Genomic DNA, 10,866 nt, shown 5'->3' on the forward strand with positions numbered 1-10,866 from the left:
ATTCACCTAGGGTGAGGACGTGCTTTGAGCTTACCAATGGGTGATGTTGAGTGTAGAGGTAAAGGTAAGAGACTGAACACGTGGAAGTCAGTCAGCAGACCTGCTGTGAAAACGCCTGAGACAGACGAGTTCCTGTAAGAAAACTGGGTGATTGTCGTGTTAGAGTAACACCAGAGCTGGCACACAAACTCGCAGGCCTGGTAATAAGAATGCTGATTTTGCTGCTTTGCAAAGTTATGGGAGACTCACAAGCCTGGAATGCACATTCAGCAAATGGTAATAAGTTATCCAGGCCTGTTAGTGTGACCTGAGGAACTTGCAAGGCTTTAGAATGAACTTTGAGAGAGGTGAATGAAATATACAGAAACAAATGGGAAAGCTCAAAACTATTAGATGTGCCTATTCTGAATCATTTTGTAAAGATAAATTCCAAGGTATGAGAAGATCTAATTTAGATTAAAGACAATGCTGGCAGTAGAGCACATGGGTATAAACTGTGATTGAATAAATTTAGGTTTAAAAGGCAAGAACTGTTTCAAAGCACTTAGTAAAGTTGCAGAAAAGCTTTCAGTAAATGCAACAATGGCAAACAATGTAAGCTGTTTGAAAATGGACCTTTGCACACTGGGTGGAATTAGTATCTGTAATTAGCAAGGGACTATGCGCAAAGACAGTACCAAATCTCTGCTGCTCACATGCAGAGTCATGGGTCACCTCATTCCAAGATTAGACCTTCTATGTTCAATGGAGATACAAATATAAAATAAGTTAGTTTTACCACAACATAGATCTGCTAAAAAAATTCGTTATAATTGTCTTAATTTTTGCAATGGTTTACATGTAAGGTATCTAAATATGCAGTTGACATGTTTTAATGCCATGTACAAAGTCCAAAATACTGTGCATGTACTACATGCAAATTATTTTCTATTTTCCCTGTTTGTTGTTTTAGGGAACAATACTATGCTATCTTTTCCTTTTGAAAAGAAATAGCTTTCACTACTATGAAAGAAAATTAGTTTATCTGCTAACAGTTACTTGAAGGCAATAAAGAACTGCAGAAGTGCATAAATGAGTTGAAGTTCAGTGGTGAAGAGGTATATGTTCATATTTATATGAATAGAATAGACATAGAAAAGGTGTGAGATATTTTACATCCATTTCCTGTTTGCAAGTGTACTCGTGATTTGCCTTAAATAGTAAACCAAGGAAGATTAGCAAAGGTCAAAGCCTCAGCTTAAATTTCTCGTTGGGTTTTCTGTTAAAAGCTTCTTTCCAGGATGACCTCTGTCATGTGGTGCTATTTCTCCCAGGAATCGTCATCATTTGAAGAGAAACAGCGAGCTGACCTGCCAGCACATGGAGTAATTGCCCTCATTTTTACAACAGCTTGTTAACACCCAAGTTGACAATTACTCAAAGAATTCTGCATTGATACTCATTGACCTTTAATCCCTGTCATCTCTAGAGCTCTCAATTTTAATCTCGAACCCAATACACTTTATGAATAACTACCACGATGCTCCAGAGCCCGAACACAAGTCTTACATGAAAATCGAAATATAACAGTTTCAGCAATTTACATCAGACTGAAATTCAGGAATTCAGCTTGCTGCTCTTCCTCCACTACATTAGATTTGGGCTGTGATTGGCATATGTGAGCCAGTCTAGGTTTCTGTACTGCTTTCCACACAGCACACTTGGGGGCGTGCTCGTTTTTCTAAGAAGGCATTATATTGTTGTAAGATTGTATCTCCTGACATTTTTCTTTCGAGATGGTATAATCCCTAACTGTGATGGAGAATCAGTTCAGTTTGTGGGTTCTGCCATCTGGAATGGTGGAAGTCTGGCACTATCAGCTCTCTCTCTAAAATTTCCACAGAACTAATCTGTGCCTGCTAATTGGGCATACGTAAATGTCTGCCCAGTGAGTTTATCCTCAACAGTGGTCAGTTAAAAATAAGATCTCAGTCCCTGCCTCTTTCCAGTAATCGTTGTTTTAGACACTTCCTTAGTTAAGGTTTGTATCTGAACCTTTGCTTAATAACTCTCAGTAGATGTATGCTTCACCCATTTACACAGTTCTTAAGTTTTGGCTTCTGCAGCATCTCTGGTAGGGGCTGTAGGATTTCACCGTGTGTTGTGTCGAGAAAGTACTTCCAGTACTCTGTTTTTTTGATTGATTCTTGATAATTTCATTGGTTACTTTTGTTATAATGAAATTGAGTAAATAATAATAGTTTGCTTACCTTCCTGGCTTCCTTCCATCAGATTCTTCATCATGATCTTAGACTTTTTTTAATTTTTTTTTTTCTGTTGTTGTGTTCTGAACTGAAGCTTCCTAATCTTAATCATTTAAGATCAAGTTGAAAACACAGAACTGTTAATTCCAGTTAAGGATCATGCCTGGTCTCAGTGAACTCGTGGTAGCTAGGACTGTGCATGTAAGTATGTTAATTGTCATCAGTAGGTGTTACTGCACAAGCCTGGATTTTGATTCCATTCTGAGACTCAGCAGAAGATGTGGGAAGGAAATGGCAAGAGAGAGAGGCCATTAAAAGCACAGTCTGAATTTTAGTGACATGTAGCAAGAAACAACAGTTGAATTTCCTGTAGTAAATGTCTCTGCTAGTTAGCCAAGTAGTGGGAGGTAAGAGAATGTTGCCTTGGCTGTCAGTGGGAGACTGGTGAGGTGCTGCTAGATGTATTTTCTTCTGTGACTTTTTACTTTCTTATTATGGAGAAAAAAATACTTAAAGTAAACGTGATGATTTTGTATCCTTGTATGGGGAAGGTTCTCTGGCTTGTTTCTGCCAGATCTGGGTGAGCAGGGTCTGTAGAAAGGAAAGAATGCTTTGTGGCAGGCTGGCGTGCTATGCTGGGTTCCGTTGAGAAGAAATGTTTGTGCCTGCAATCACAAACCGTTCTGTAATAAAAACAATGGAAAAGCATTTACAGCAGCATAAAATTAAACATACTTTTCTTCATAAACCAATGGATTTATAAAGGTAATAGAAATCACAGGGAGAAGATGATGACCTGGGAGCAGAAGCAGTGTTGATGACGTTCCTCTCCCTTCTTTAGTCAGCATATTTTTAGAGAAACTGTCCTGTGACCAGTAAGTAAGGTGAAATTGCAGTTGTCTTTCAGTCCTAATGGACTTAGCCAAATAATTACTACAAGAATGAAATCTCTAAGTTGTTGAATGTGGAATGTTTGGTTATAACTGGAGGTAGTGATGAATTGCACAGGGGGAAAAAGAAAAAAAAGAACCATGATCAGCTGTCTTAAATGACTGAGTCCCGGAGTCTTTCACTGGTCACAGGTGGCAGCAGTGAGGACAACCATGTGCCTTGTGACCAGGCAAACAATCTGCTCAGCTTGGTGGCAGAGCTGTGAGAGGAAGGAGAAGGGTTAAGGAGCATCAGGGAGGCTAAGCCAGAGACAGACTGGTGGAGCCAAGCTGTCCTCCCTGAGACAGAAACGGGAGCACCCACCAGAAAATAGCAAAGGTCAAAGGAATCCTGTATCCCCCCACCCTGCCAGGCTGAAGGCAGCAGCCTAACTGAAAGAAGTGAATGGAGATAAGTCCGTGCTTAGGCAGCAGTCAAATTTCCTCTTTGCCCACCTCACCCTCCCAGGTGCCTCTGTACAACAGATATGAGATATGTGGATGTGGAAGGGCAGTCAGTGGACAATGTGGATGACAGTCCATCTATATCAGAGGTGTCTCCAAGGTCAGAAACATCTACCCCTGTATCACGACCACCTCCGCAAGGAAGAAAAGGGTTAGAGTGGTAGGCAACTCCCTTCCGAGGGGAACATAAGGTCCAATGTGCTGGGCAGGTCCTCCTCTTAGGGAAGTCTGCTACCTCCCTGGTGTCCTGATTAAGGTCATCGCAAGGAAACTTCCTAGCTTGGTACAGCTGTCAGAATATTACCCATTACTGTACAGCCCTTGGACTATTACCCATTACTGATTTTCCGTGTGGGTGGAGAGGAACCTGCAATCTGGAGTCCAAAGAGTGATCAAGAGAGTCTTGGGACGGTTGGTGATCACTACCCACTCGAGTTGTGGGTAGTGACAGTGGAAGGAATATACGGATCCAGTTGATTAATACCTGGCTTCATGGCTGGTGTCACTACAACAATTTGGGGTTTTTCAACAATGGAATGGTCTACACAGCACCAGGCTTGCTGGTGTCAAATGGGATTCACCTTTCTCAAAGAGGGCAGAGGGTCTTTGCTCAGGAGCTTGCAGGGTTCATTGACAGAGCTTTAAACTAGATTTAAAGGTGGAGGGGGATAATAGTATCAGGCTTGCATGTGACAAGCTGTGGGATGACGTGCCGTAGTTACAAGGGATGGGATACTAGTGCGAGTCCTCAGCTTATTACTCTGAGGCGTGCAGGGGACAGTTGAGTCGGGGGCTCATGAGGTAATAGGAGCCAACAGGGAAACTTCTCAAAGGAATTAGGGCGTGTTCCTCTAAGGTGACATGACCAAAAGCTCTTCTGAAGTGCCTCTATACCAATGCACGCAGCATGGGCAACAAGCAAGAGGATTTGGAAGCTACCATACTGCTAGAAAGCTACGACCTGATTACCATTACTGAAACTTGGTGGGACAAATCCCATGACTGGACTGCGACTAATGATGACCTCAGACTGTTCAGAAGGGATAGGTGAGAAAGGAGGGGTGGAGGCATTGTCCTCTACATCAAGAAATGGATAGCACATGAAGAGCCATGAGCAGGTGGAAAGCTTATGGCTAAGAATTAGAGACCGAGGCAACAAAGGGAACCTTGTGGTTGGTGTCTACTACAGGCTGCCTGATCAAGGGGAGTGTATTGACAAAGTCTTCTTACTCCACGTACAGGAGGCATCATGCTTGCAGGCTCTCATCCAACCCAACATCTGCTGGAAAAGTAGCGCAGCAAGCTGTAGGCAATCCAGGAGGCCCCTGGAATGCACTGACAATAACTACTTAAGCCAGGTAATAGTCAGCCCCAACAGAGGAGATGTAATACTGGACCTGATTGTCACCAATGCAAGTGACTCATCGGTGATGTCAAGATTGGAGGCAGCCTGGGCTGCAGCGATCATGCACTGGTGGAGTTCACAGTCCTGAGGGATATGGGTCAGACAAGGAGTATAGTCAGGACCCTGAATTTTAGCAAAGCAAAATTCCAGCTCTTCAAGGAGTTAAATCAATAGGATGCCCTGGGAAATGGCCCTCAGGGACAAGGAAGCAGAACAGAGCTGGCAAATCTTGGACTGGAGCAGACAGTTTCCTGGAGTGCAGGAGCTGTCGAGGTGTAAGAAATGAGGCAAGGAAGGGGAGAGACCAGCATGGCTGAATCAAGACCTGCTGGTCAATCTAAATGGCAAGAAGGGACTGCACAGGCAGTGGAAGCAGGGACAGGTGTCCTGGGAAGAGTATAGGGACACTGCCCAGATGTGTAAGGATGAGGTCAGGAAGGCCAAGGCACAGCTGGAGCTGTGCCAAGGGATGCAGAGAATAAGGGCTTCTATGAGTATGTAAATCAGAAAAGGAAGGTTAAAGAGAGCATAACCCCTCTGATAAGAAAGACTGGCAAGCTGGTTACAACAGACGAGGGGAAGGCTGAGGCTCTCTGCTTTTTTGCCTTAGTCTTCACTAACAACCTCTCTTCTCAAACCTCCCAAGTTGATGGACCGCAAGACGGGAACTGGGAAGCAAAGTCCTTCCCACTGTAAGAAGAGATCAGGTTTGTTACTGTTCCAGTAGGTCTGCAGGATCCCGGGGTGGCTAAAATCACAGACATGCACACAAACAGGCACACAAATATAATAGGGTTTATTTGATCTAAAAACAAGACTAAACGTGGAGTCTCATAAAACACAGTTGTAATTTAGGCTTCCGAAGTATTACAGCTAAAATTACTGCTACTATGATTAAGACAACTAGTGATGCACCCTGTGGACATTCGAGGGGAGCATAAACGTTCCCTCCTGTCCAAGTGCAATTCATCATGATGAATTGAGGGGGAAAAAGGGAAAGGAAAAGTTACCTTAGTTCATATACATACCGACCCTAAGCCAGCGATTGATGTCCAAAATCCACAGCGTCCCCAGCATGGGTTGTTCTGGAGGTGGGGTGTTGGTAGTTAACGGACCCTTGTGGATGTCCCCACGGAAGCAGCGTGGTCCTTGTGCCGTGTAGCTCCATCGTCTCTGTGCCCAAACAGCCGATCCGAAGCCAGCGATTGATGTCCAAAATCGACATCGTCCCCAGCATTGGTTGTTCTGGAGGTGGGGTGTTGGTAGTTAACGGACCCTTGTGGATGTCCCCACGGAAGCAGCGTGGTCCTTGTGCCGTGTAGCTCCGTCGTCTCTGTGCCCAAACAGCACTACCTTTATAATAAAAGTTCAAGCCGCTCCTCACATAACGTGTGGCCAGTACGTGTGTGTGGACACCCCAAACTCCACCTTCCAGTCACATAATCTGTAACTTCGCGCATGCCCATTGTCACTACTGGGTCGCTATTTGGGGGTTGTTTGACTTCATCTTTACTCTTCTTCCTTAATAAGAGGTTCGAGAACGTTGTGGCACCTCCTTTCCTTTTCCCATCCCTTGGCCTCTGATCACAAGGCCCGTGATTATGAGCTCATCATGAGAGAGTCTGCTTGGTTGCAACTAGTCCACTACTCCCACTATCACTTCTCCTGAAAAAGCTCGCTATCTATTGTTTATTGCAGAGCTCCCAAAACTCCCGCTGCCCGGCGGTTTCTTGCAAAGCTCCATGTTCCATCTCGGACCAAACTGTTTAAAGGGGCCGTCTGACACAGTTACCACCTGAGACACCTGAACATACGTAAGTGTATGTGATCTGATGAGAAGCATCCCAAAGTCCTGAGGGAGTTGGCTGATGCAGTTGCCAAGACAATCCCCGTGATATTGGAAAAGTCGTGGCAGTCAGGTGAACTCCCTGGTGACTGGGAAAAGGGAAACATGGCACCCGTTTTTAAAAAGGGTAATACCGACCTGTCAGCCTCACTTCTGTGGCTGGGAAGATCATGGAATAGGTCCTCTTAGAAGATGTGGTAAGCCACATGGGGGACAGGAACGTGATTCAAGACAGCCAGCATGGCTCCACCAAGGGCAGGTCCTGCCTGACCAACTTAACGGCTTTCTATGATGAAGTGACTGCATTGGTGGGCAAGGGAAGAGCTGTGAACATCTGGGCTTCTGTAAAGCCTGTGACACAGTCCTCCACAACATCCTTCTCTCTAAATTGGAGAGATACGGATTTGATGGGTGGACTGTTTGGTGGATAATGAATTGGTTCAATGGTCGCGTCAAGAGGGTAGTGGTCAATGGCTTGATGTCCAGATGGAGATTGGTGACAAGTGGGGTCATTCAGGGGTCACAACATCCTTCTCTCTAAATTGGAGAGATACGGATTTGATGGGTGGACTGTTTGGTGGATAATGAATTGGTTCAATGGTCGCGTCAAGAGGGTAGTGGTCAATGGCTTGATGTCCAGATGGAAATCAGTGGCAAGTGGTGTCCCTCAGGGGTCCCTGCTGGGACTAGTGCTGTAGTATCTTCATCAATAACATAGACAGTGGGATTGAGTGCAACCTCAGCAAGTTTGCAGATGAAAACAAGCTGAGTGGTGCAGCTGACGCTCCAGAGGCATGGGATGCTATCTTAAGGACCTGGACAAGATTGAGAGATGGGCATGTGTGAACTATCTGAGGTTCAGCAAGGCCAAATGCAAGGTCCTTGACGCTCCAGAGGCATGGGATGCTATCTTAAGGACCTGGACAAGATTGAGAGATGGGCATGTGTGAACTATCTGAGGTTCAGCAAGGCCAAATGCAAGGTCCTGAACCTGGGTCAGGGCAGTCCTTAGTATCAATACAGTCTGGGGGATAATGTGAGCAAGTGGTGTCCCTCAGGGGTCCCTGCTGGGACTAGTGCTGTAGTATCTTCATCAATAACATAGACAGTGGGATTGAGTGCAACCTCAGCAAGTTTGCAGATGAAAACAAGCTGAGTGGTGCAGCTGACGCTCCAGAGGCATGGGATGCTATCTTAAGGACCTGGACAAGATTGAGAGATGGGCATGTGTGAACTATCTGAGGTTCAGCAAGGCCAAATGCAAGGTCCTGAACCTGGGTCAGGGCAGTCCTTAGTATCAATACAGTCTGGGGGATAATGTGATTGAGGGCAGTCTTGCATGGCAGGACTTGGGGGTACTGTGCGCTCACAGCCTAAAAGGACAACCGTATCCTGGCCTGCGTCAGAAGGGCCATCATGTCAAGGGAGGTGATTCTGCCCCTCTGCTCTGCTCTGGTAAGACCTCACCTGGAGTACTGTGTCGAGGTCTGGAGTCCTCAGTGCAAGGACATGAACCTGTTGGAGTTGGTCCAGAGAAGGGCCACAGAAATGTCCAGACAGTTGGAACACCTCAGCTATGAGAACAGGCTGAGAGAGCTGGGGTTGTTCAGCCTGGAGAAGAGCAAGCTCCAGGGAGACCTTTCAGTACTTAAGGAGGGCCTACAAGAAAGATGGGGACAATCTTTTTAGCGGGGTTTATTGGAACAGGACTAGGGGTGATGGTTTTAAACTAAAACAGAGTAGATTTAGACTAGAAATAAGGAAGAAATTTTTTACAATGAAGATAGTGGAAGAAACACTGGCACAAGTTGCCCACAGGTGTGGTAGAAGTCCCATCCCTGGAAACATTCCAGGAGATAGTGGAAGAAACACTGGCACAAGTTGCCCACAGGTGTGGTAGAAGTCCCATCCCTGGAAACATTCCAGGTCAAGTTGGAGGGGTCTCTGAGCACCCTGATCTAGTTGAAGAAGTCCCTGCTTCCTGCAGCAGGGTTGGACGAGGTGACCTTTGAATGTCCCTTCCAACCCAAAGCATTCTGTGATTGTACTTCAGATGCCACTGAAGTACCACCTGAATTCAGTTGTGTGAGTTACATTCCAAATCAATTGCTAGGTGCTTCCTGGATATGTAGCAGGACAGAACATGTAATGCCATTGAAGTAAATGAAACATTTTTGTTTACCAAAAACATTCAAATAGGATTCTGAAAGCAGCATGGTTTCAGATCTGATCAATGTGGACTCCTATCCCAAGACAGGGTGGAAGATTCATTCACTTTATGTGTGGTTTTGAGCACCACAGGAGGAAGCATGGATTCCTAGCATACAATCTTCATTAGAAACTATGTCATTGAAGTCATTCAGATTTGCAAGTCATCTATATACACTTGATAAGACTCTTTAAAAACAGATGCAATCTTCTTTTAGAACTTAAAGCTACAGAGATATGACGGGTTTGATTTGTTAAGTAGATACTTTCAGTGGCTCTGTTACTTAAACGTATAATAATAATATTTAGATTTGGAAGACAAAACTTTGTTTCTCATTGGCTAGTGATTTCATTTGTTAATTAGTTTGTTTTCTAAAACTAGTATATTAATTTTTATACGGCAAATTCTCTTAAGAGTTCTCTAAGAATTTATGGGGTTTTATACATATTATCCTAAGACCCACAACAAACCCAAAGCCATGCAAGAGAAAAACACTCCCTCATGTTTTCTTAAATGTATCTTCATTTTGCAGAAGAACCTCATTCTCCGTATCACAAGTCATGCATCCTCTCTGAGGCATCTGCAAATACAGGTGGCATTTACATTACCACAGATGTTGAAATCTTCACGCTGAGTAACCCAACAAGAGAAATTGTTTACCATTAGTTTGAGTAGAGTTGTAAAAAGGGTCCTTCTTGAGGCTTGTTCTATTTACAACCATTTCTTTTTAAGTTATCCTTAAAAACTATCTTAGAAAGTTACCAAACCGGCTCCTTACCACATGGTCTAATGGCCCAAGATTTTTTTCAGGTCTGAGGCAAGTTTTACATTTGCTGTCTCTGCCAGCAGTCAACAGCCGCAGGACAGTGGATGTTCAGGAAGTTTAATGCCTGCAATAAATGTCCTCAGTCGCAGAAGCATTTCTTGGTGTGTTACGATTCCCTCTCTGATTAAGAGCCTCATAATCCTTCACGCTATGACAAATGGTGTGTGTAAACTGGAACTAGATACTAAGTAATGTCGGATTCAGGTGTGTAAAATGGACCATTTTACACTTGTTTCATCAATGCTGATAAAAGTGATTGGAGTAAGAGGTACGTATCTGCTGCTTTGCAGTGATTGCTGTTTGTACTCTTACTGATGGTAGCTTGTGCAAGTTTTGTTTATCTCATGTTAACTTGTTCCTTAATTTTAATTTAGGAAGGTAAACAAAGGTAAGGGATTTCAATGTAGTAGCTATATAACAAGAAAAGGTGTTTTGTGGTTAAATTCTAACCTTTAGAATGAATGCCTTGATAATCCAAAGATACTGTCCTGTGGCAATGAAAGGTCATTTTATCCTGTAAGATCCTGGAACTACACAGTACTCATAACTTCGTATTTACAGGTAGAAGGGAAAAGACACTCACCCATGCTTTATTTCAGCTCTGAGTTCGTTTGTCAAATGTGTGTCAACAAGTCCTTAAATGAAATTAGCTTAGAAACTGTTCTTTGTGTCTGCAAAGGAAATATTCCACTCAAAAGCTTAGCCCTTTCTGCAGACTCCATTTCTGTGTACTTAGTCACTAGTTCAGGGGTTTAAGTTTTTAATAATTTTGGTACCAAATGTCATAATTTTCTAACATTCTAATTACATGGCTATTAAAACAGAGAGTTCATACCTTAAAATAGTCTTTTATAAGTTTTCCTTTGAAACCGTTAAAGACGCTGGTAATGGTTTTAATGACTTTTTTTGAGTTTTCTTGAAGTTTTCCATCACTCTACATTCC

At 43.7% G+C, this 10,866-nt stretch overlaps 1 protein-coding gene across 1 annotated transcript in view; it reads left to right on the top strand.

Annotated features, from left to right (window-relative positions):
* Positions 1-10,866, top strand: part of RNF217 (ring finger protein 217) — a 30,492-nt gene that overhangs the window by 16,388 nt on the left and 3,238 nt on the right. The gene's annotated exons all lie outside the window — the stretch shown is intronic.

The sequence above is a fragment of the Buceros rhinoceros genome, unplaced genomic scaffold (genome assembly GCF_000710305.1).
Source record: "Buceros rhinoceros silvestris isolate BGI_N320 unplaced genomic scaffold, ASM71030v1 scaffold1533, whole genome shotgun sequence".
Classification (NCBI taxonomy): domain Eukaryota; kingdom Metazoa; phylum Chordata; class Aves; order Bucerotiformes; family Bucerotidae; genus Buceros; species Buceros rhinoceros.